Source organism: Orycteropus afer, unplaced genomic scaffold (genome assembly GCF_000298275.1).
Source record: "Orycteropus afer afer isolate SDZICR_OR568_19922 unplaced genomic scaffold, OryAfe1.0 scaffold00198, whole genome shotgun sequence".
In the NCBI taxonomy this organism is placed as follows: domain Eukaryota; kingdom Metazoa; phylum Chordata; class Mammalia; order Tubulidentata; family Orycteropodidae; genus Orycteropus; species Orycteropus afer.
In genome coordinates this window covers 3401686-3423526 of record NW_006921785.1, presented here as the reverse complement: position 1 = coordinate 3423526, position 21841 = coordinate 3401686, and positions in this window count along the sequence as shown.

Below are 21841 nucleotides of genomic sequence, written 5' to 3'. Positions count from 1 at the left end.
TAGGATTGCCCAACCTTCCTTCCGAGGAGTGGCTGGTGGGTTTGAACCGCCAGCCTTCTGGTTAGCAGTCAAGTGCTTTAGCCACTATGCTACCAAAGTAGGATGTAGAATAATGTTTTTGTGTAGTATGTTATGCCAATTGAGCTTGATGTTCCCTGCAACCATGGTTCTGAGGCCACAGGTCCAACAACTCGCTCTATCAGGGTGGTTGACAGTGCCTAAGAAGTTATCATAACTTTGCCTCCTGTTAGTTCTAGTTATATAGACATTCTTATAGCACATACCATGCAGAAAAAGCAAAAGACCTCTTTAAAGTGTTAAAGAGCAAAGATGTCACTTTGAAGACTAAGGTGTACCTGACCCAAGTATTCTCAATCGCCTCATATGCATATGAAAGGTGGACAATGAATAAGGATGATTGCAGAAGAATTGATGCATTTGAACTGTGATGTTGATGAAGAATGTTGAAAATACCAGGAGTGCCAGAAGAATGAACAGATCTGTTTTGGAAGATGTACAGCCAGAATGCTCCTTAGAAGTGAGAATGGCCAGATTTCGTCTCATGTACTTTGGTCATTTTATCAGAAGAGACCAGTCCTTGGAGAAGGATATCATGGTTGATAGAGTAGAGGGTCAGCAAAAAAGAGGAAGACCCTCACTGGGATGGATTGACAAATTGGCTGCAACGATGGGCTCAAACATGACAAGGAATGTGAGTATGGCACAGGACCAGACAGTGTTCTGTTAATAGTATTCTATTGGGAATAGGGTCTCTATGAATCAGAGCTGACTCATGACACCTCACAACAAATGCCAATGCAGAATAGCTCCTAGATCACAAAGAAGGGGAAATGAGTGATCAGGACCTAATGGTTTTTGAAGAGGAAAAAATGCTGAAGAAGAAAGAAATAATGAGGAAGAGGAAGGAGAGAATTTGTCAAAAAAAAAAAAAAATTTTTTTACAGTGAAAAGATTATCTGGAATTTTTTCTAAACTAAATCAGTTTCTTGAACACATAGAGCCAAATGCTGATCGCTTTGCTAAAGTTGATAGACAGATTTGGGAAGTATTGAGATATTACTGTGAAATATATGAAAAGAGAAAAAAAGGATCATACAGACAACTCTCACTAATTTTCTGACTTGAAATGTCACCCTCATTCCTAGGGATAATCCAGATGGTCCAGAACCTACCACAACTGCAATTATTACCACACTGACAAAATGCCAATGTCTTCCAATTCTTCTTCATTGTCAGAGTAAGTTTTTATAATTTCTGTATTTTTTATGTATATATGTATATATAAAATATATCTGTAAGTTTATAAAGAATGTTTCCAACCCCCAAAGACAAATAAAAATCAGATTTATGATCATAAAAGGCACTAATTATGAAAAAAAAAAAAAAAAAGAGATTAGATTTATGTCAGAACTGACTTACAATGGAGTTGGTGGAATGAAACCTTGTCATAGGTCAGGGACTACAAGTATAGGCAGATTTCCATTCCTAGACACTTTCCAGAATCATTCTGTGCATTGATATTTGAGGTGGCCTAAGTGACGACAACAACAACAAGTAGTTAGTGAGGTACCATTTGAAAAATCTATCTGCCCATCTTATATAATCTGTGAAAGTTACATGTCTAATCAAGCAAGTACATGTTTGAATGGTTCTTCCTTCTCCCAGGTGTTTTATGCAATGAGACTGGAATGCTTTCCACAAGGGTGACTGGCCTGCATGATCAGGTCAGTTAGTGCAGTAGGTCATTTCCCAGGAGAAGGAACCCCAGCCACTCTAGCTCTGGAATGATGCCTGCCTTATCTTCTATCCCCAGCAAGCCTCCATCTCCATTGGCTCTGGGCCTTACAATCACATGGAAATGGGTGTAGACAGGCACAGGACATCCAGCCATGTCAAGTGAGCTGTTTAGAGGCAGCAGTCCAGAACCAGGAATGCCCCTATGGTTGCCTAGGGTGCAGGTGGAAGATGGGGTAAGAATAGCATGCAAAGTCATTTGTAACCTGGCCCCAGCTTGTCTTAGATTTGACCAGTGGGTTTTCAAGTCTTCAAGAAGATTATGGCTGTGGAAGTGGCTGGTTCAGTGCCTGACCTAGGGTAGACACTTAAAAACCAGTCTCTTAGGAGCTCTGGTGGCATAGTGCCTAAGGCATCTGACTGCTAACCAGAAGGCTGGTGGTTCAAACCCACCAGCCACTCCTCAGAAGGAAGGTTGGACAACCTACTTCCATGGTGATACTGCCTTGGAAACCCAAGGAGGGGTCTCTTTGAGTCAGATCTGACTTGATGGCAGCAAGTTTGTGACTTCCCTCACCTATACTCAGCCTCAGACTGCATGTCATTTGGTAGGCATTTCATACTCTGCTGCCCTGTTCTGCCTTCCTTTCCTACTATACCTGTCAACCTTAGTGAAAGCTTCCCTGAATACTTCCAAATACACACATAAGAAGGCAAAGTTGAAATTAATGAAATTGTAATCAAATCTATACAAAATGAAGCATGATGTTAACCTGATTAATCATGAAGTTTTGTATGCTTAAAAAAATTCATTGCATTTTAAAACAATATATGGTTAGGTTTTCCTGGGCTTGTATGATTGTTGAGAATATTGCAGAAAATCTAATATCAAAGAAGTTACTCAGAGACAATGATTTTTGAACAGGAATTACAGAAGAACTATGATTTTTTTTTTTTAATTGTGAATTGGGTGAAAATTTACAGAGCAAATTCACTTTCCATACAGCAGTTCACATACACTTTGTCTCATGACATTGACCACAATTTACCACCATGCATCAGCTCCCCTCCCACTTCCTCCCAATAGTTACCTCTTCCCTGTATCCATCCCTCCATGCACTCCTGCCCCCTGAGCTGTCTCCCTGTGCATAAGCAGCCCTTTTTTCTCCCATGATTAGAACTATGAAAATTTTAAAGATAAAAATTATATTTGATATGGGATATGTGTGCTTTTTAAGATATTTTAAATGATATGGAATGGGGTCCCCAAGTAGGAGAGCTGAAAGAACTAAGTCAGCCCAGCCTATTAGGTAGTGAGCCTCTGTACCTGGGGGTAAGACCACATAGTCTGGACAGCCCAAGTTTTGTGGAGCTGTCCCATGCTAGAGGTGGAGTGGAAAGCAGCCCCTGATTTGTTTTGACCCTGGGAAGATCACTCCTCTCTTGGCCTCAGGGTCTTTTATAAAACAAAAAAATAAGCAAACATGCAACAATCTTTTAAGCTCTCTTATACCTCTTAAAACTTTGAATGAGTTAGACTACATGATCTCTCTCTGTCCTTGAGACTAAAATTCTATGCATTGTCCCCTGAGTTTTGATTCCAGAAGCTGTTTATTTTAAGCATCAGTTCCTACATAGGCCATAATCAAAGATTCCGACTCTTACTGCTGCTGTCTCCTCTGGAGAGGAAGTAGACCAGCCAAGTTCTGTGATCTGTTGTTCTCCCCCTTTAAACATAACTGAGGCTCTGCCCTGGGGAATGAATATAGAAAAAGGTAGACTTTCTTTCCATCCCATTAGTATACTAGTTTGAAGCTTGTGCCTTTAAGAATTATATCAAAGGGAGGAACTCATGAAGAAAAGATATTTTGCTAAGGTGACATGACTGACAGGTACTGGCTTTTAGCGGAGCCCTGAGGCACTTGGGGTCACAATGGATAGGTGCTACTGTTGACAATGTCAAGGGGAGGGAAGGATGGAAAGAGTGAGGAGAGTGTACATGGCACCTGCAGATGTTGATTGATCAGTAGCTTCACATGTTAGTGAGGACTTTTCTGAACAAGCACCTCTCTTCCTTTCTAAAGGAGGATGTTGTATCAGTAAGTTCAGTATGACTTTGCTGAGGTAACAAACCAACTCTAAAAATATCAATGGCTTACAGCACCAAAAGTTTGTTTCTTGCACTCACCTCTAGTCTATGATGGGTTGACCACGGCACTGCACCTGGTAACCTTCACTCTGGGATCAGGCTAATGGAGTGGTGCACTTGGAATATTTCAAACCTTGTGGCAAAGGGAGGGTCCCTGTGTGATGTAAACAGTTTGTTTTGGACTATTAATTTAAAGCACTTTGGAAGAAAAGCTTGGTGATTTGCTTCCATAATTACTGCCAAGAAAACCTTATGAAGCTGTTCTACTCTGTAACATATGGGGTCATGATGAGTTGGAATCAACTTTTTTTTTTTTTTTTTTTTTTTTGTGGCAGAGAAAGAAGAGCACCTGGTAAACCTTGAGTCATCTCTTAAATCTGTCTGGAAGTGATGTGTCACTTTTGCACATTTCATTGGTCAGAGCAAATCATATGGTAGGCCTGAGAGGAAATACTATCCCCTCCCAAATAGGGACAGCAAATATTTATGAACAACAATATGGTCTGCCACAGGCACTGCAGAAGGAGCACCTTTGCCTGTTGACAAGCTCATAGATTCCTCTGCCACTTCCCAGACAGGGAAGGCTACTGCCCACCCAGCTTTCCTGAAACCCTTAGCACTCACTTCTCCAAGAACTGTGCTGTCTACAGGTTCTGACCACATACCATTCTTTATCCTGCTCTATCCAGGCTTCCTAAGGAGCGCTGGTGGTGTAGTGGGTAAGGCATTTGGCTGCTAACTAGAAGGTTGGTGGTTCAAACCCACCAGCTGCTCCATGGAAGGAAAATAAGGCAATCTACTTCCATAAAGATTTACAGCTTTAGAAACCCAATGGGGGTTGCTATGAGTTGGAATTGACTTGATGGCAGTGGGTTTTTTTTCTGGTTATCCAGGTCTCTTATTCTTCCTCACATCCCATGCCCCACCCCCAAACTAAAACTCAGAAAATGATCAGGTTAGAGGAGTTAGAGTTTCATGCTGTTGTCCTGAACACCTGCTGTTTGGACCATGCTTTCCAAACTAACCTAAATTGAGTATTTAAACATGATTATTTCACAGAAGTGGTAGGAAGAACACTCTGCTCCTTCCAGTTTGCAGAGGCTCTGAGAAATGGCCAAGGGCTTGACCCTGAAGTCACAGATGGAGTCATCTCTAGAGCCCAGGAATCTTCCACAGTTATGGCAGAAGAGGCCTTCGAGAGGGTGTATAGTTCAGCTTCCATGAATCTAGTGGTCCATGCATGGGCTACCAGGATCATGAATGGCCCCTGAACTCTTAAGTAACATTGTGTGTGGGGCTGCAAGGATGTGAGAGTATGTGCTCAGTGCATGTGCATTTTCTGGGCCTAGGAATCAAAGCTTACATGCTGATTCTCAAAGGACGTGTGAACCCAGAGAGACCAAGGACCACAGTGTCTAATTCAATCCTGCCATTTTACTGGTGACAGAGAAACTGAGGCTTTGTTCCTTGCACCAAATGGACACTATTTAGTATATGTAGCTTTTATTTTCTATTTATTTTATTTATATATCTATTTCTATTTAGTGTATGTATTATTTTCCATTTAATATATTTAACATATATTTATATTTATTTTATATTTAATATATGTATATGTATTTAACAAAACCTTTGTTTTGTTTCAGTGATTTAATTTCTCAAATATTACAACCTACTCTGGGAAAAAGGTGGACTCTTTGGAAAGTTACATTGACTTTTAAAAGCTGCAAAGGTATTGTTTGGTACATCCTACCCTGGTAGCTATTACTCTCTGAGAGCCTGCAGAGCTACCTCCAGCCTTCTCTTTGGCCTCCATGGGGACTCATTATGTTTCTAACAGGCAAGTATGAAAACTTACAGTGCTGGCTTACCAGAAAGGTTTGCTCTGGGAATCTTGCAGATAGGGCGGTTTCTGTCTTGTAAAGAAATTTGCATCCCATCAAGCAGAGTAGGGAAATGCAGATGGCAGATGATGATAATAAGATCACATGTCTTCTAGACAGAGAAGCAACATGTTTTAAAACCACAGATCTATTTATCCATGAAGCTGGCCACTGATGAGTTGTATTTTCTCTTTATAGATTAGGAAACAGAGGCTCAACCTTTTATTAGCCTCCGGTGTAGGGATTCTTAACATGGTCCTAGCATGAGGCTTCCAGAGTCTATGAACTCCTGAAATGATCTGGAAGAACACCTATGTATTAGTATGTGCTTTTGGGAAAGGGGAGATGTATGTGATTTTCATCAGATTCTCTAAAGCTCTGTGATCAAAAAAGTTTCAGAACCATGACATTAGGGTTTCTATTTTTGTAAAATAATCAGCAGGTTAGCCAATCTTAAGGTTCAACCTTATCTTTTTTGATGCATTCTCTCCTTTTTCTCTTGGTTCCTGTTGAGGAAGTCAACTGAAAGTAAGAAGAATTCTCAAGGAGTTTCCTGAAGGGCACAATTTGCACCTGACTACCAACCAAGTTTGGGCAATCTACTTCCATAGTGATACTGTCTTGGAAACCCAAGGAGGGGTGGCTATGAGTCAAGTCTGACTCGATGGCAGTGTGTGTCGTGACTAACGAAAAGGTTGGTGGTTAGAATCCACCCACTAGTGCTGTAGAAGAAAGGCCTGGTGATCTGCTTTCCTAAAAATTACAACTGAGTAAACCCTATGGAGCAGTTCTACTCTGTAACACATGGGGTTGTCACAAGTCAGGATGGACTCAATGGCAAGGGGTTTAGGTGTTTTTTTTTTTTTTTCTTCCTAGATAGCTTTTCTTCACCTGTCTCTGTTCCTGAAATTTAAAATCTTACTTGTATTCATGATAGTCCTAGGATAGGATGACAGAGCAGAGAGAAACCTTGAAAATCATCAGGATTTATAGATGGAAAATCCAAGGCCAAGAGAGAATCAAGTTGATCAAATTCACATATTAAGTAAGTGATTGAGTTAGGGTTTGTTCCTTTCCAGGACATGAACTTCAGTCTTGGTTCGAAATCTCTTGCCAATATTTCTTACCATGTGACAATTCTGCATGACTCATTTTTCTTGGCATTATGCAAGTGAAGGAGACAAGACTGAGTGGCCTTCTGTCATGAGAGCAGGAAATGAAGCCTGTCTGGGGCCACATGCTCTCTTGGGACACGTTGTAGTGTTAGAAATGGGTTCTGGAAGAACCAAGGCTTTGTTCATTTCAGTTCATCATCTTGGCCAAGGCTGGAGGGATTAGCTCCCAACCCATACCCCCTGAGAGTGTTAAACCAGAGATAGGCTTATCAGAACTCTTGTTGTTATTAGGTGCAATTGAATTGATTTTCAGCTCATAGTGACTTCATGTGAGTAGAACTGTGCCATAGGGTTTTCAAGGCTGTGATCTTGAAAGAAGCAGATTGCCAGGTCTTTCCCCTGTGGAGCTGTTGGGTGGGTTCAAACTACCAACCTTTCAGTGAGCAGCTGAGTGCTTAACTATTGCACCACCAGGGCCCTTTCAGGACTCCTACACTATGCTATCTCTAGAGCTGCCATCAGAAACTCTTTCCCTCACCAGCATGGTTTCCCACTGAAGGAAACATTAACTTTGGTATTAATTAGGGCCACATGTTCTCTGGGGCCAACTGGTCACTATCAGATGAAGCAGAGCTACGGTTATGATACAGTTTACTGTAGGGGTCTGGAGGCGTATTGGAGTTCGTGTTAGAGTTCATGTGGACTTTTATTTCAAAATCTTTTTGCTTACCAGCTGACTTCATCTGGCTAGAGGGCCCCTGAATCTTGTAACCTCTGTGAGAGGTAAAGTTAAGTGTTAATCTCACTAACGAAAGGTTAATTACTGAAACCACCCCTGTCCGGGTTTCTTACAAATGGATGTAGTGTATCCTCAGAGGGCTTTTGACAAAGCTCATCAGAAATATAGTTATTTATAAGAAAGAAGGGTGTTATATGCCACAGAGTGGAGGAGCTGGAGAACCTTTTAGAGATCGTTCACTCATTAGATGGAAAAACTAAAACTTGGATGGGGGCAGTGGCTGCTCCAAGGCACAGAGCCAGTTGGTAACAGCTGGTCTAGAGAACCGTTTTCCTGACTGAGCTGGTGAGTTTCGTGCTGCTCTACATGCTCCTGTCTCTTTATTCCTTCAAACTCATGAGTCTTCCTCAAAGTTTAGTCTCCAACTTGTGCCAAACATTAATTTTGGTATCCTCAAGTCAAAATTTTAAGAACTAAAGGATATGGATTATGAGACCTCCTGAACAGCTTCTAAGGGGCTTTTGAATATTATCATTTAAGTGGCATTGGAATCAACTGGAACTGGCACTGGTATTTTTTAAGTAGAGAAAAAAATAAAACAGTTGCTGCCGAGCAGATTCCGATTCATAGTGACCCCATCTCTGTCAGAATAGAGTTGTGCTCCATAGTTTTCAATGGCTGATCTTTCGGAAGTAGGTGTCAGGGTTTTCATCTCAGGCACCTCTGGGTGGCCTTGAACCACCAACCTTTCTGTTAGCAATGAACTACTTGCACCACTCAAGGACTCATGAAGTAGGGAAGGGCCCTTTTTGCATTCACCTTTCTTTGCCCTGTAAATATGTCAGGTTGCAGGCCACCACCAGTGTCCAGGGCTCATACTACAACTCACAGATGTTGAAGGCCACTTTGGTGGGAAACATTTCTCATCACCTCTAGTAGACACTTCAGAACAACCCTCCCCACCTTGCTCCAGACCATTGAAGTTTCTGTTGTGCAGAAGCAGCAAGGTGAAATCCTGGAACCCAACACACAGGCTGAACCCCAGCCCAAGGAGTAGGTCTGAGGCAAGAGTATAACCTAGAACATAACAATCTCCAAAATGAGCAAGGAGGAGTGGCTGGCAGCCTGAGTGAAACTCCTGGGCTTTTTATTGAATCCATAAAACAAAAGGTGAGGGGGGCTCTGGGTAGGAAAAGAATGTATTATTATTTATTGCGTTGATCTGGAGAGGAGGCATGATTCATTTCCCGGGGAGCTGCAGGGCCAGGCAAGGCGTGCGCACCACAGCCTCCGGACAGCCGCACACTTGGCCCACTCGTTTATTTATGATGGTTTATCAGGGGCTGTGCACTGTGATAAAGTTTATGAAAAGAGGCGGTGTCTCCAGCAGGCAGGCTGGGCCCAGAGCTCCTTTCCCACACTGATTAGGATCAGTAGGGCTTTGGAAGCTGCAGTTAAGGATCTCGGGTGCTGGGGAGCCTTGGCTCCCCCTTCCTGCCCCGCCTGACCAGCTGCTGGCCTGGCCTGGGGAGCTGAGGTCACAGCTGCGGCCAGGTCATTCCCGGGGGAGGAGCAGGGGCAGCGGGGAGGGGGTAGGAAACGGGAGGGGGGAGGAGGAGGTGCCTGGAGAGAGAAACTGACTGGCTAGGGAAGGTGGAAAGGAAGAGAAAAATATCACTGAACTGGAAACGCGCAGTATGCATGTTAAGAGTTGGAAGAGGGGGTTTTAAGGAATTTTTCTCCTTTGAAGATGTTCTCACCCCTACATTGGCTTTAGGTAGCCCTGGTGGCTCAGTGGTTAAGCACACAACTGCTAACTAAAAGGTTGGCAATTTGAACTCACCAGCGTCACAGAGGAAGATGTGGCAGTCTACTTACTTAATGATTACAGCCTTATAAACTCTTTGGGGGCAGTTCTATTCTGTCTTTTAGAATTGTAATGAGTTTGAATAACTGGAGGACAACTAAGTTGGCCTTTTTTGAGGCGCTCTGGTGGTGTAGTGGTTAAAGCATTTGGCTGCTAACCAAATGGTTTGAACCCACCAGCCACTCTGTGGAAGAAGGATGAGGCAGTGTGCTTCTGCAAAGATTTACAGCCTTGGAAATCCAAAGGTGGTCACTGGGAGTCAGAATCGACTCGATGGCAGTGAGTTTTTGACTTCTCTGCATTCTTTGTTCATTTCTTATCATTTCACCTACGTTTGCTTTACCTCTGCATTTGGACTTGACTCATTTCTTCCCCCTTTTCATTATCATGTTTTGTTCCTCCCTTCAGAAGATAATAATTGAACATCTACTTTGCCAGACACCTCTAAGCACTGCTGAGAGAGAGAGAGAGAGAGAGAGAGGTTGATTCAGAAATGAATAGTTGTGGTCTTTGCCTTCAAGGTGCTCCTGGCCACAAGGGCTTCAGACCAGGGCTGTAAGCAACAAGAGCTAATCTTACTGAGGCAGACCCTACTAGAATGCTTAGGAAGAAGGTACCATTATTATGTAATTTTACAGATCGTGAAACTGAGGCCCAGAGAGGGAAAGAGACTTGCTAAAATGACTTAGAAAGTAAGTTACTGAGTCAGGCTTTGAGCTCAGGTAGAATGGAACCAGAGCCTCTGCTCTTAGCTTGTCAATTCTCTGACTCTCTAAAACAGAGGGGTGGGAGTACAGCTAACAGGATAAACAACCCTGCTGGAAAAGTTGGGAGTCGGGGAGAGGCTTTCCATGGCAGTGTCAGAATTTCATTAGGGCTAGGACTTGGGAGCTCTGGTAGCATAGTGGCTAAGGCACTTGACTGCTAACCAGAAGGCTGGCGGTTCAAACCCACCAGCCACTCCTCGGAAGGAAGGTTGGGCAATCCTACTTCCGTACTCGGAAACCCAAGGAGGGGTCACTATGAGGGGTCACTATGAGGGGTCACTATGAGGGGTCACTATGAGGGGTCACTATGAGTCAGGTGTGACTCGATGGTACACAACAACAACAACAACAGGGTTTGAGGACTAGGTATTCACCAGGCAATTCTAAGCATTAGGAACACCTCATGTGGTCCTGGGTTCTCAGGGCTTAGCTCCTTTCACATTCTATTTTGTATTCTTTCTCCAAGGAAGGGGAGGGCAAAAGCCTTTAAATAGTTTGAAAACAGGATCACCTTTCCAGGGCACTTCCTTGATCTAGAAGGGTCTATCTGCAGCTACTGTTATCCACCAGCTTTCAATGCTTAACAATAATGACCTCCCCTCCTTAAATCGTTCCCTGACTGCTCCTTATTCCCCTGCCAGTTACTGAGAGCAGTCCTGTCTTTTCCCCTCCTCCCTCACCCTTAAATAAATGAAAAAAAACCAAAACCAAACCCACTGCCATTGAGTCAATTCCGATTCATAGTGACCCCCATAGGGTTTCTGAGGTGGTAAATCTTTACAGAAATAGATTGTCCAGTCTTGTTTTCGCAGAGAGCTTCTTTTAATTTAGACTTCATCTGTCTTTATTACTTACTACCGGGAGCTGCTGGACAAAACAACAACACACTGCCACTGAGTTGATTCTGACTCATAGTGACCTTATAAGACAAAGTAGAACTACCTCATAGGGTTTCAAATGCTGTAAATCTTTATGGAATCATGCTGCCTGGTCTTTCTTCCACAGAGCAGCTGGTGGGGTCGAACTGCTGATCTTTTAGTTAGCAGCCAATGTTTTTAATCATCAGAGCACCTTTGAGAGCTCCTGTAAGGCATAATGCCTAAGGCATTTGACTGCTAACCAGAATGCTGGTGGTTCAAACCCACCAGCCACACCTTGGAAGGAAGGTTGGGCAATTTACTTCTGCAGTGATACCGCCTTGGAAACCCAAGAAGGGGTCACTATGAGTCGGATCTGACTCGATGGCAGTGGGTTTGGTTTTTGATTTGGTAAGGCATTGGTATATTCTCTTCCTCCCTACTTAATTTTGCCCCAGCCCTGGTTTAATATCCAGCACAAAGAAGGTTCTTAATAACTGCATTTGGTGAATTAATGAGGGAGAGTGATCTCACAGATGTCTCATTTGCCCCTTGAAGGATTTTGTAATCAAGCAAGTTAAAAATGGAGGAGATGGTGTCCCTACCAGAGAAGGTCTGAGCCACCCTCTGCCAAGAGAACACAAAAGCCAGCAACCCAGCCAGGATGAGGTGTGCAAGCTGCTTGTCCAGAGGCCCTTAAATTTCCTCCACACTAGTTGCAGGATTAGCGCTGGGACCTGGGAACAGTGTCGAGTCAATAAATGGAAGACACATTGGCCCAGTTATGGGGAGAGGGGTGTGAGGGCCAGGAGCCAGGCAGATCATTGCATAATCTATCTTGATTTGAGTAAGGTTTTCCTTAAGGCCACTGGCATAGTGGACACTTGACTCTGAATGAATGGTTGTTGTTGTTGTTGTTGTTATGTGCCGTCGAGTCAGGGCCAGTGTTCAGTGGTCAGGACAGTGTCGCGTACTTTATTGTATTTTTTGCTTGTTTAGAACTAGCTTTCTAAAATTTTAGTATATGTAGAAGATAAAAAAAAATTCAATGATTCAACAGGATAGACAATCAAAATTCTGCTTCTGCATAGACTTCTCAACATCTCCAGCCCCAGTGACAGGTAACGTTAAGAGCTACTTCTCTCATGGATGCTATGTGTGCATACATACATTTTTTTTTTTTTTTCTTGCAATGATCACTGAATGCTGTTGCTGTAAACATACTCAATGCATTTTCAGGTAATGGTGATACGTGATTGTTGATAATCTGGAAAAGAGGGTTAAGGTTCACTGACCTTGAGAAATTGGAGAGCTGGCATCGCACAATGGAGCCCTGGTGGCATAAATGGTTAAGTGCTCGGCTGCTAACTGAAAGATTGACAGCTGAACCCACCCAGCTGCTCCATGATAGAAAGAGCTGGAGATCTGCTCCCATAAAGATTACAGCTAAGAAAACCCTACTGGGAAGTTCTACTCTGTCATATAGTTTCGCTGTGAGTCAAAGTCAGCTTGATGGCACGCAGCAACAATAGCAACAACATTGCACAGTCTGAATGACATTTAGCACTAAAAACTATGTAGTATTAAAATCTGGACAGATCAAATATTTTCTGGAAACAGACTTGTCTGGACTAAGAGGAGTAGAAAAAGGAGGCATGGTTGGGTACAAATTGGATATCGATAGGAAATGTTGGGCCATGTTTACCAAGTATGTGTGTGTTGTCAGAATGGATTATAAGGAGTATAATATGATGGAGATCAGCAAATTATTTGTTGGGTGAACTTGAGGACTGAGGTGAGGCACCTCAAATTGATTCTGATGGAAGTTGATTCATGGTGACCTCATGTGTCTCAGAGTAGAACTGTGTTCCACAGAGCTATCAATGGCTGATCTTTCAAGTAGATTGCCAGGCCTTTCTTTTTAGGTGCCTCTGGGTAGATTTGAACCTCCAACTTTTTAGTTAGTAGCCAAGCATGTTAACCATTTGCACTACCCAGGGACTCCAGCCAAGTTACACTCAGAATTAATTGCTCTTCTCCTCCAGTGCACAGGACTGTCTTACAGGGTCAACCTGGGCCTCTCAGGTCTCCTTTCCCACAGAATGAGTTCCCTCCCAGGAGACTCCTCAGCCTCTCACACAGCTGTCAGGCATGCTCAGACATGTCAGACTCCTGCTCAGGTTCAAACGAGGACTTAGATTGCCCCTAATAATAACTGCCAAGTATGCAGTTGTTTCTATAAAAGATCCTGATCCATTGTTCTGAGGGAGGCCAAACAAGGTAGATATTAATGAAAGCAGGAAAGATTTTAATGAGCCCAAAGGAAGAAGTTTTCTTTATCAGGATGGTAACAAGGAAAGTTATTTGGTCTCCTTAAGAAGAGAAAATCTAGCATCTTTCTTGAATAGTTTTGAATAATAGTTCTAGAATTTTTCTCTAAGCCCAGTGTTCCTGAGGTGGACTGAGGTGCCTCACCTTTAAAATCAAACAGTAGTGGTCTTTTCCCTAATTCAGGTAATGTAATTTTCTCCATATCATTTTTTCCCCCACGCATTTTTAAAAAGTCTTAAACCTTTTGCACCTGCAGGCAACAGAGCTAATGAGCAAGTAGTAAACAGATTTGAATGGGAAAGCTTGAAAACCACTGATCATGCAGAGTTTGTTGCTTTTTGGAAAGAACATGTGTGCTTGTGGTTTTATACTGCATGCCCATAATGTAGCCATATTTTCTGCTATTAAAATTGTTCCCAGTTCATAGGATGGAATGAAACAGACCATTATTCCAGGGTGTTCCTGGAAGAGCCTCATGTTTCAGGAAGCATGCCATGACTTTTAGTTTTCCACCACCTGAGTACACTTGAGCTCTACTATTGTGGACTCTCTAGTACATTTCCTTCCCTGCCTTCTCTCCTCCCTCTGCCATTTCACATCATGGCCCAGACTGACTCTCAACCTCTGCCAGGCTAAAGATAACCTCTTCGTCTGGGATATCACCTACAGGCTAAATTTATTGCCGGGAGTGAGCTGAGGCTACCCAACCAGTGACTCCAGACAAGCATTTGAACACTGATGGCTGTGGATCCTATCAAGAGATGGAAGGAGCCTGGGAAGGAGAAGGGGTTCACAGACAGGGATGGGCAGAGGTGGGAGTTAGTGATGCTGAGATTGATAGAACGTTGGCAAAGAGGACGCAGAGAAAGGGTGAAACACTGTGACATGTGGTGACTCCAGCATAAATTGAGCCAGTCTGAGGGATTTGACTGCTTCCAGCAAAGATTCCTTTTCTGACAGTTATAATGTTACTGTAATACAATCCCCAGAGGGAAAAGCCTAGTGCTAATCAGGGCTCAAGAAGTGGACTTGATGTACAGAATGGGGTGTTTAATTTTATGATGTGGCTATAGGTTACATGAGAGACTAATAAAAGAACTCTATAAAATGTGGTTTGGAGCAATGGGGTTGCAGCCTCTGCCAGAGGGTCAGCCATGCTAAGAAGTGCTTTAAAGCCTGACTGATGTCTAGCTGGTATGCACTGGTATGGTCATTCTTGTTCTTAAACAATTGTACCAGTTAAATAGCTGCCGTGCTAAACTTCCTAAGAGCTCCCCTCCTGCACTGGCCACCCAGTTGCCACTCCAGGACCTCCAACGATCCACCAGCCATATCTCTGGAACCATCTCTCCAGATCTGTGTGGGTCTGTATGGATCTCTAGAGTCATGCAGAGCCACATCTCTGGAGCCATATCTCCAGATCCATGTAGATCCACATCTCTAGTTCCACATCATTTCTGAGTGGCTGGTGCCCATGCAGTATCTGTTGCTAAACACTTGTATACTGTTCATTCTAAAGAATATCTTCCTGAAGAAGATACAGTTCAGTAGCTGTCCCTCCGATGATCTTAGACAAATCCAGGGTGCCTAAAGGAGTCTTCCCTGAGGTGCCTGTCACTCTAATGGTTGATGCAAGGATATATCTGACTGTTCCCTTGAACCATAGTAGACTGCCTCAAAAGAGAGTTTTAATAGGCATATAAAGGACTTCAGAGTTGAGAAATATTTTTGGAAGAAAGAGGCAAATTTGCATAAGGTTTCCCAACAAGGAATTGCATTTGTCCATAGACTGAATTAGAAAGATACGTAGAGGGCATCTTGTCTCCTTTTATTGACAACACAAAATCCTTCTCTATCAGCCTTCTACCACCACTATAGGAATTATTCAATCAACTCCTTCTAGGTCATGTCCACTGACAAGAAAGTCAGCTGTTTGAAACGCACCTGTACAATCCAACAGGAGCTGAAAACTTCATCAACAAATTAAATTGAGAACACTTTTGCTGAGCTGAGAGCTCCCTTATATAACTCAGATCTTGGCCCTTCACTTAGATGGAATTTTAAGTTCAAAGATGGCCCCAAAGCAATGAATGCCATCTACTGATATGTCCTATGTTACCAAGTCAGCTAAGAGGTGATGCCATCATTCATTCATTCAACCAGTGTTTATTGAGTGATTACTAAGTGCCAGACTGTATGCTTAGTACTGGAGATTCAGCAATGAACTAGAAATGCTTCTGCTCTGAGAAATCGTCCAGTTCATTTGGGTCTGTATTAGAGAATCATGGAAACCAGTGGCATAAGAGGTGGCTGAACTTTGCTTCTGAACTCCACTCCAGGCCAGGGGACATCTTAAACAAGGGCTGTCCTGGGTGACTTGGGACAAGAAGCTTCTGTCTATGGTCTTCCTTTGTCACCATTGATTACAAACAGCCTGGTGAATACACTGAAAATATGGAGTCCTCAATTGGGCTGCCATTTACAGACAAAGAAAGTGAGGCTCAGCAACAAAGGGTTGTTTTGCGTCTCCCCCCACATATCCTCCAAAAATACATGTGAGAGTCAAACAGTATTTTATAATATATGTTAAAGGATGGTCACTTCAACAGAAGAATTTTATTTTTATTCTAATATTTCTAATATTTTAATTGTAATATTTATAAAAAATATTAGATAATTCAAAAAGAAAAGAGAAAGTAAAAAAAATTGTGTACAAATTCATCATTTAGAGATAATCCCTGCAGAACCTTTTCTGGGTATTTAATATGGGGGAAAAAAAAACCTCTCACTGTCATTGAGTTGATTCTGATTCACAGCGACCCCCATTGGGTTTCCAAGGCTGTAAATCTTTACAGAAGCAGACTGCCTAATCTTTGTTCCAAGAGTGGCTGGTGGGTTTGAACTGTCAACTTTCTGGTTAGCAGTCAAATGCCTTAACCACTGCACTATCAGAGATCCTTGTATTTAATATAGCTATTTAATATATTTTCTTTTGGGTTTTAGTTAATGTGTCTGTAGATGTGGATAAAGATATATATTGTATATATATCACAATCTACTTTTTTACCCAGTTATTTTCCCAATGAACACAGTTTTAAAGTAGATTACTCAAAAATGTTTAACTAGTGCACATAACATTGAAGGACTTCCCCAAAGAAATCAGTGGGAGAACAAAGAATCTCAGAAGGGTATTAAGCATTTGCAAGGGGCAGCAGATCAAATTCATCCTTTATGTATATAAAGAGGTTGGGGGTGGGATGGAGAATTTAGGAAGATGGTGCCTTGAACTTGCCCTGGTTGCCCTCCACTCCCAATTCCACCTGGATGAGGCAGCATTGGGATGATGGGAGGTGGAGGCCTGAGGAGTGAGGGTGGCCACAGCTCTGTCAGAGACCTGGTGAAGAGGGCTGGGCCAGGGATTTCTCCCCTTTGAGCCAATGGATCGAGAGCCTGGGGGTTAGCACCTAATTGTGGTGCCCCCAGAGATCCTTGGAACCTTGGGGAAACAGCTATATCAGCACCTATGAGCAGACTCCCTTGGCCTCCAGGTTGCTGAGGAGAAGCTAGACAGGTGGGTGAACATGGGGTAGAGTGCAGCTGAGAGGCTTCCATCCTCTTGGTGCTTGGCTGGTACCAACTCCCTATGTACAACTCTGCTGATGGTCCACAGGGGCCATCCTTTCCACAACTCATAGAACTGTTTTCACCTAAGGAACTCCCAGAAGCTAGACCTTAACTTTAGAAAACAGACCAAATAAACCCAACTCTGTATGTAAGGAACCTTAGTGTGGATGGAGCGGGAAAACCAGAGAAACCCAATAAACAGTCCCTTTAAGGAAATAACACTGCTGGAATAGACAACCTGAGCAGAATTAATGTTGTTGTTAGGTGCCATCAAGTTGGCTCCAACTCATAGCGACCCTATGTACAACAGAACGAAACACTGCCTGGTCCTGCGCCAGCCTCATAATCCTTGCTATGCCTGAGTGCATAGTTGCAGCCACTGTGTCAGTCCATCCTGTTGAGGGCCTTCCCCTTTTTTGCTGATCTTCTACCTTACCAAGCATGATATCCTTCTCCAGGGAATGGTCCCTTCTGACAGCATGACCAAAGTAGGTGAGATGAAGTCTGACCATTTTCGCTTCCAAGGAGCATTCCAGCTACACTTCTTCTGGGACAGATTTGTTTTTTCTTCTGGCAGTCCATAGTACTTTCAGCATTCTTTGCCAACACCACAACTCAAAACCATCAACTCTTCTTCAGCCTTTCTTATTCATTGTCCAGCTTTCACATGCATAGGAGACAATTGAAAAGAGACATCTTTGTTCTTCTGCACTTGAAAAAGGTCTTTTGCAGCAAATTTGCCCAATGCAATATGACATCTGATTTCTTGACCGTTGCTTCCATTGGTGTTGGTTGTGGAACCAAGTAATATGAAATCTTGGACAATTTCAATCTTTTTTCCATTTATTGTGATACTGCTTATTGGTCAATTTGTGAGGATTTTCATTTTCCTTATCTTGAGGTTTAATCCATACTGCAGACTAATCTTTAATGTTCATCAGTAAGTGCTTCAAGTCATCTTCACTTTCAGCAAGCAAGGTTGTGTCATCTGCACATCTCAGGCTGTTAATGAGTCTTACTCCAGTCCTGATGCTGCGTTCTTATTTATATAGTGCAGCTTCTCTGATTATTTGTTTAGCAACAAGTATGGTGAAAGGACGCACTCCCTTCCTGATTTTAAACCATGCAATATCCCGTTCTACAATCGATGCCAATGGAAGCAGCAGTCAGGACATTAGACAACGTGTAGCACTGGGAAAGTCAACTGCAAAGGAACTGTTTCAAGTGCTGGGGAGCAAGGTTGTCTCCTTGGGGTCTAAGGTGCACCTAACACAAGCCATGATATTTCCAATCACCTCATATGTATGTGTGAGCTGGACAATAAATAAGGAAGACTGAAGAAGAGTTGATGCTTTTGAGTTGTGGTGCTGGCAAAGAATGCTGAAAGTACCATGGACTGCTAAAAGAACTAACAGATCTGTCCTGGAGGAAGTGCACCGAAATGCTCCTTGGAAGGTAGAATGGCCAGACTTCGTCTCACCTATTTTGGTCATGTTGTCAGAACATTCCCTGGAGAAGGATGTCATGCTTGGTAAGGTGGAGGGTCGACGAAAGAGGGGGAGGCCTTCAACGAGATGGATTGATGGTGGCTGTGATGATGGGCTCAAGTATACTGGGGATCGTGGAGCTGGTGCGGGATCGGGCAATGTTTCGTTCTGCTGTGCATGGGGTTGCTATGAGTCGGAGACGACTCAACGGTACCTAACAACAACAACAACAATATCCCGTTGTTCTGTTAGAATGAGAGCCTCCTGAAGTACAATGCAGAAACAATAAGAAATAATAAAGACATTCAAACATATTACAGAAGAAAGACTTCCTAGAATTGAAATATATTTTTTAACTAAAATATTCAGTAGATGAATTAAAGCAGAATATGGATTTGGAAGATCAGGAGAAGAAATATCCCAAACACAAAACAAAAATTCAAAGAGATGTAAATCATGTGGGCAAAATAAGACAGTAGGAGACTAGATCCAGGAGACCTAAGATTTAAATAGTTGGGGTTCTTGGAGAAGAAGATAAATGAACAGATGTCTTGCATCATGCAGCACTGAAGAAACTGGTCATCTCAGTGGGAAGATTCATGCATTGATTACAGGGGGAGTCTTTCCTCTCCTTTCCTTCTTAGAGGGCTACATGAGCATCTTGGAACACGGGCATGGATGGCCCAGTCAGTGTGCAGTTTTCATTAGCAAAACAATAAAAGCTTAGATTGCACCACTGTGAACTAGTTTGAAATTTTGCTTTGCTGTAATTCGGAAGTTTTTGATATTTGAAGTATATTTTGAACACCGTGACTTACGAGATGGCAAAGCTTGTGCAATTCAAGGTCAATAAGAGATCTTGAACATACATTGCCTTGAAAAAAGAAAAAAAGAAAGAAAGACTTTATTTGTAAAGCCCATTGTCCTTGGGCATCCACCATTCCTCTTGGGCTTAAAGGGATAGCAAAGCCCAGTAGGAGTCTCTGGGTGTGGCAAATGGTTAACACACTTGGCTGCTAACTGACAGGTTGGAGGTTCAAGTCCACATAGAGGTGTCTCAGAAGAAAGATCTGGTGATCTTCTTCCAAAAATACTAGCCATTGAAAATCTGTGGAGCACAGTTCTACTCTCACACACACGGGGTCACCATGAGTCAGAACTAACTTGATGGCAACTGGTTTCTTGGCTCAGGCCCCATAGCAGTGAATAGCTTTCTTAGGCCTGGTAGCCTGAGGACAGTTGCAGAGATAATCAATTAGGGAGCTTATAAACATGTTTTGATTGACCTCTATGATATTTAAATTTTAAAGAATTATTGCTAACATAATAGTCAAAATCTCAAATCAGGCTTTTCTTGAAAAATAGGAGATTTGGCAATATTGGACCCCAAATCCTTAGGAGCAATCATATATTACTTGAGTCTAGGTACCCACTGCTCTCTTTAGATGGGGACACACTCTCCCTTACCTTATCCACTTACCTGTTGTTGTTACTGCTAGATACCATTGAGTTGGTTCCAACTCATAGAGACCACTCTATGCCTTCTCTTCTGACTTCATCTTCCTTCCATTGAACAAGGCTCCAGAATAGCCCACTTCCCTTGGTAGTTTATGGAGCTGAATATACCTGGAGACTCAAGGTAAGGTCAGTGAACTCTCCAGTGAGGGGAAAAATGCATAAGACTCTGCTTGTGCTCAGGGGCCCTGCTACTTCCCTTTCACTCCTCTTCTTGTCCAAGAAATTCTGATATGAGGACAAGCTTCTTGTTAGTTTATTGTTGTTGTTAAGTGCCATTGAATCAGTTCCAACTCATAGCAACCCCACATATAACAGAATGAAACAACGCCTGTTTCTGTACCATCTCATAATCATTGCTATGTTTGCATTGTTTCAGCCACTGCGTGAATCCATCTCATTGAGGGTCTTCCTCTTTTTCACTGATCTTGTACTTACCAAGCATGATGTCATTCTCCAGGGAGTGGCCTCTACTTCTTATCATACGATTGATTTCAGTCATAGACATTAAGGGTCTGGCCCTATAAGATATTTGAGTTTATCAGCTATAGTATAGAGTCTTTGTCTCTAGGATCCTCATCCTATCAAAACTGTTATTGTCTCCATCCAATGGAACTCTACTCATGGCCTGTCCTCTCATCATGCCTATCTTCTACCTTCCTCTACTCTCATCTCTTATGTTTACAGTTTTACATGGTGTAAAACTTAGTGACACCTGTCTTAGTTATCTAGTGCTGCTGTAACACAAATACCACAGATCGGTGGCTTTAAGGAACAGAAATTTCTCACAATTCTCTGGAGGCTAAAAGTCTAAATCAAAGTCTCTGCCATGCTAATTCATTTCTATTGGTAGCTCTGGGACTTTTCCTTAGTTTCTTGGTGATCCTTGGCTTATAGATGATCCTCATCTGATGTCTGCCTTCCCTAGTGTTTATGTCAGTGTGTCCATTCTGCTCTTTTCATAATTCAGAAGTGATTAGATTTTGAACTCACCCTACTCAGATATGACTTAATTATCATAACAAAGAAAATCCTGTTTCCAAACAGGATCATATTTACAGGTATGTTGTTGTTGTTGTTATGTGCTGTTGAGTTAGATCTGACTCACAGCGACCCCTACTTGGGTTTCTGAGGTGGTATCACTACGGAAGTAGATTGCCCAACCTTCTTTCTGAGGAGTGACTGGTGGGTTTGAACCCCCAGACTTCTGGTTAGCAGTCAAATGCCTTAGGCATGAAAAGGTTCATCAGTAAAACCCAAGGTGAATATTCAAACTAAGCTACAATAACTACTTGAATTGAAGCAATCTATGTGGGTAAAATTTATTTGTATAGTAATTCCAATCAAAGGTGATTTATTTATTCAGATGAATTTTTTTTTTTTGCTTATTTACTTAAATTATATATTCCCCATTGACTCTCCATGTCATAGCTATGAGAACAAATATTATTTTCAATGGAGTGCAAACAGTTAATGTCCTTAGCTACAACTGAAAGGTTGAAGTTGAAGTCCTCTCAAAGGATCCTTGGAAGAAAGACCTAGAGATCTACTTCTAAAAAAATCAACCATTGAACCTGTGGGCTCAGGTCCATGGTCTCAGGGGACATCAAGCTCAATTAGCATAACACACTCCACCAAAACATTGTTCCACATCCTACTTTGGTGAGTGGTGACTGGGAGCTTATAAGCTTGCAAATAGACATCTAGATACAATGAAGGGTCTTTCCTTGTCCAGACCAAAGAAGAATGAAG